Here is a 5014-nt window from a genome sequence, read left to right as displayed (position 1 = left end):
TCAGATAGATCTATGCTGACTCCCCCATTGTCTGGTTTTTCTTCCCAAACCAGGGGAATGATTTCACCATTAAGATTTATTTTATGTGGCTCTAAAGTATTTCACTACATATTTACTGCTGTGGTTCCCATTATTATACATTTATTATTATCAACATATGCTTTTGCGAGCACTGCATTTTTATGTTTGGGAATTCTCTATGTACTTAGCTAATGACATTTCTCAGGTATATTATTCATAGGAATTTCTATCCTTACTGAATGGCAAGAGATGTCTATAGGAAAGACAGAGACATCTTTATTGGTATCATTCTTAGAGTTGCCTCCAAGGAATGTCAGAATAAGTTAGTCCATGTTGTATAGACTACAGGAAAGCCTTTGACTGCATAGATCATGGAAAACTATCAGTTGCTCTGAAAGAAATGGACGTCCCTCAGCATTTCATTGTCCTGACGCATAACCTGTACTGTGGGCGGGAAGCCACTGTCAGGACAGAATATGGAAACAGAATGGTTTCCGACAGGTAAAGGTGTCAGACAAGGGTGCATCTTATCTCCCTGTTTGTTTAATCTGTACACAGAACATATTGTAAGAAAAAGCGGGCTAGACTCAGAGGAAGGAGAAGGGCAAATTGATAGAAGAAATATCAATAACTTAAGATATGCAGATGATATCGTCTTGCTGGCAGAAAGTAGCAATGATTTGAAACAACTTCTGATGAAAGTGAAAAAAAAAAAGGAAATAAAAAGATGCCAAAGCAGGACTGCATTTAAACATGAAGACAAAAACACATCATGATTACAGAAGAAATACACAAGTTTAACATAGACATGAAGACATTGAAATTATTAAAGGTTTTGCTTGCCTGGTTTCATTTATCAATTCAAATGGAGACAGCAGCTAAGAAATCAAGAGAAGTCTGAGGCTTAGAGGAGAGCAATGGAAGAATTGAGCGAGACCACCAAGAGCAAGGAGGTGCCATTAGAAACCAAAGCTAAGGTCATCCACACCCTTGTATTCCCAACTAGTATGTATGGACGCAAAAGCTGGACAGTGAAGACAGGAAAGGAAATAATTCACTTGAAATATGGTTTAGGAGAAGAGCTCAATGGATATCCTGAAGCACCAGGAAGATGAACAAGTGGGTCCTACAGAAAACTAGGCCTGAAACATCACTGAGGCAAAAATGACAAAACTGCAGGCATCCTACATGGAGCACATCATGAGAAGGCAGGGTTCTTTGGAAATGACAGCCATGCTGGGAAAAATAGAAGGCAGCAGGAAAAGAGGAAGGCCAAATATGAGATGGATTGACTCCATGAAAAAAGCCATAGGAGTGCGTCTCCTGGAGCTCAGCATGGCTGTTGAGGAGAGAACACACATTCACAGGGATGCCAGCAGTCAGAGCTGACTCAATGGCATTTAACACACACACAGTTGCCGAGAAGTTGCGATTTTCACTAAGTCCAATTTTTCAAAATAATAGAATGTGAGTTCACACTGTATTTGTGCAATTGCAGGATTCTAGAAAATTCCTGAAAGAACTTATAGTTTTAGAAACAAGTATGAAATATGAAAATTATAAATGTTTAAAGAGTTTTAAATTAAAAATAAAAGGTACAAAGCTGTATGTCAGACTCTGTACTTTGTTTATATCTGATTTCACTTTTAGGTACATTAACTGAAATGTATTATTTTCAAAGCTACAGTCATCGATATTGTTTCATTATTATTTTAAACTACTAAATTTGTTTCCAGTTCTTTCCATGTTTGTGTGATCCAACCTGAACTATACCATAAAGTTTTTAAATGACCATATTAAATGTAGAACAATAGTGCATCAGTTTTTGTGTCGTAACTATGCATTTTGCATTTTTGAGATAGCTTGATATCCTGTGATGATGCTAAACTCAAAGTTAAGATAATGTTCAAATAGCCCTATAATAAATTCATAAATTACTATGGGACATTTTCCTAATAATGTTTCTCTTACCAGTGTTACAAACATGCATATTATTTTGTGTATCCATCATTATTTGCTATTTAAGCTATAAACTGATAGTTTCTATAGGTCTTCTCTCAAACTTGAATCTGTATAATAAAAATTTAAGAAATCAATACAGAATCAAAAGACAGGGCCAAGTGCTCGCCATGTTGGCTGATTTGGTTGTGAAATTTCTTTTTTACTGAGCCTCATTTGTCAGTAACAGTGACAATTACTGGACTTAGTGAAATAGAATATCAGCATGAAGATTTCTTCCAATTCTAAAGTCTCTATTTTTTTTCAGCTGGAACTCTCCATACATTTGTTTTTAATCTGTTAATTTATGGACACATTCATTATTTTTATAATTATGATTGTTATTCTTTATTTTCTCAGTTTTATCTTTCATAAGATGATGCATATCAATATTATTTTAGATGAGAATACATACCATGTTTCCCCAAAAATAAGACCGAGTCTCATACTAATTTTTGCTCCAAAAGACGCATTAGTTCTTATGTTCAGGGGATGTCATCCTGAAAAATCATGCTAGGGCTTATTTTCCGGTTAGGTCTTATTTTCGGGGAAACACGATATTATTCTATACTGTACAAGTTATGTAATTATTTTACTTCTATATAAATTTACCTGTATGAGAAGCTGTATGAGAGAGAGGGAATCTCCAACCAAATTAGACATGTGCTCAAGGAGCTTCCACAGTAGCAAAAATAGATATGGAAACACACACAGCACACGGAATAAAATATATTTATGTTGAGTATGATGCTAGTCTACAGCATACACTATAATTGTACTGATAACACAGAAAACTGAGTTCAAATATGACTGAAATCGCTGAAACTATTTTACAGAGGAGAAGATAACTTTTGAGCTGCAACTTGTTGATAAACTTCTAACATGCAGGATTCTTTGGGACAGTATTTTAATGAGAGAAAATGACTGTGTTCAACCTTCACTTGGTCTTCCATTGCCAAAAATATTGTGACAAACTTCCTAAGTGCAAAGTCACTAATGACTTTACATATTTTTGATAATGTCAAAACATTGATAAGTGTGAGATTGTTTATTAAGATCTGACAAGCCACACCTAAGTGAACTAAGTTGTCACAATTTTCAATGTAGGCAAATACAATGAATTTACCTGGGAAAGGTAAGCATGAATGGTTAGAATTGTAAGAAACCAGAGAAATCACCAGGTTTAAAATTCTATTCTTTAGTAAGGAAATCTCCACACCCTTGACACTTCAGTCTTGTATCCTTTCTCTTCTCACCTTGAATATTTTTTCCACTAAATGTAATTGTTCGAGGTCACCATGCAGTTTTCTGACAATTTCATGCTGCTTTATGACTCCATATCTCTAACAAACTAATTCTTTAGAATATAGTAGTAACATGGAGGCAGAGGCTCTCAGGAAAAATCATAAAATTTTACTGGGCATATTTTGAGCATCATACCCATAAATGTCACCCAATGGACTAAATTTGTCACAGAGAGTATGATTGTCTTCCGTAACTTCCTGTTAAATACTGTTCTCACCCATCATGGCAAACCTTTATGAAAAGCGGGGGGAAATTTCTTTTACTGACCACTATATTAAATAGTAGAGAGCTTTGTTTATTTTATTTATTTATTTTTTTCCAGGAACCATTCCAGGAAAGTAATGTCCCCTTCTCCTCCCTAGAGAAGATTTGTTTTCCTTCCAGCATAAATATAAGGCCTCTTTTTCTCATTTGCGGGGAGAACAGATAAGTCACCAGGAGGTCTAGGTAAGACCAGCATTGCCTAATTCCTGAGTACTTCTGTGATGCACCCCACTTCACGTGCAGGTACCATCAGTGTGTCATCATGTTTCTGTGTGGAGATCCAGGCTTTAAAAAACAATGTCAGATATTGCTCTGGCTACTGCTTTTATCAGAGTTATAACTGGTCTTTGTCTCTGACACAGGGTTCCCATATTTTTTCAGTACAGTTGACCCTTAAACAACACAGGTTTGAACTGTGCATGTCCACCTATATGCAGATTTTTTTTTCAGTAAATATATTGGAAACTTTTTTAGAGATTTCCTTACTACCGTGAAGCAATCGCATCAATTACACTAGGCAATCATTAAGCAATCATATTGGTGCTTTTTTGTTATCGGTTCATGAATTGCTATACTTGTAAATAAATATGAATTTCTTTTTCACAATTGTTTTTATTTTTCATGTCTAGTGTTTGTAATAGTTATAACATATATAGTGTTTTGTATCTTGTAAATAAATATGAATTTCTTTTTCACAATTGTTTTTATTTTTCATGTCTAGTGTTTGTAATAGTTATAACATATATAGTGTTTTGTGTCATATAAGACAATATTGATGTAGGTATTGGCAGACAATTCCTCCTCTAAACAGGTGATGTAAACCTGTAGTATCAATAAATATATATTATACATAAATGTATTTTCTCTTCCTTATGATTTTCTTAACATTTTCTTTTTTGGAGGGGTCATATTGGGGAACAGAGTGTTTTTCCAGGATGTCAAGTCATTGTTTTGTGTTTGTTTTTTTTTCAATCTAGTTGTGGAGGGCACAGCTCACTGGCCCATGTGGGAATCAAACTGGAGAACTTGGTGTTAGGAGCACCGCACTCTAACCACTGAGCCAACCAGCCGCCCAGCATTTTATTTTCTCCAGCTTACTTTATTGTAATACAGTGTATAATACATGTAACAAATAAAATATGTGTTAATTGACTGTTTATGTTATCAGTAAAGCTACTAGTTAACAGTAGGCTATAAGTGGTAAACTTCTAGGGGAGTCAACAGTTATACATGGATTTTTGGCTGCACAGGGGATCGGCACCCCCGCTCACCACATTGGTTGAGAGTCAATTGTATACATATATATATCATTCAGACAGGCTCACATGTTAACTTGCAAGTAAGCCAAAATCTCAGACCCTTCAGTTTTTTACTTAATACCTACCTTCAGGATGCTTTCCAGATCCTTCCAGGTGTGATCTTTAAA

General features: G+C 35.2%; 1 long non-coding RNA gene across 1 annotated transcript; it reads left to right on the top strand.

The window, feature by feature from the left end:
- Positions 1–3650: 3650 nt before the first annotated feature.
- On the top strand, positions 3651–4740 carry LOC141569648 (uncharacterized). Its single transcript, XR_012493361.2, has 2 exons — positions 3651–3771; positions 4566–4740. It is a non-coding gene; the product is annotated as an uncharacterized LOC141569648 (long non-coding RNA).
- Positions 4741–5014: the final 274 nt, after the last annotated feature.

This window comes from Rhinolophus sinicus, chromosome 18 (assembly GCF_057876585.1).
Source record: "Rhinolophus sinicus isolate RSI-liver-muscle chromosome 18, RSI-T2T, whole genome shotgun sequence".
NCBI lineage: Eukaryota > Metazoa > Chordata > Mammalia > Chiroptera > Rhinolophidae > Rhinolophus > Rhinolophus sinicus.
Note: the sequence above shows the minus strand (reverse complement) of the source record. Positions and strands in the feature narration are given on the sequence as shown.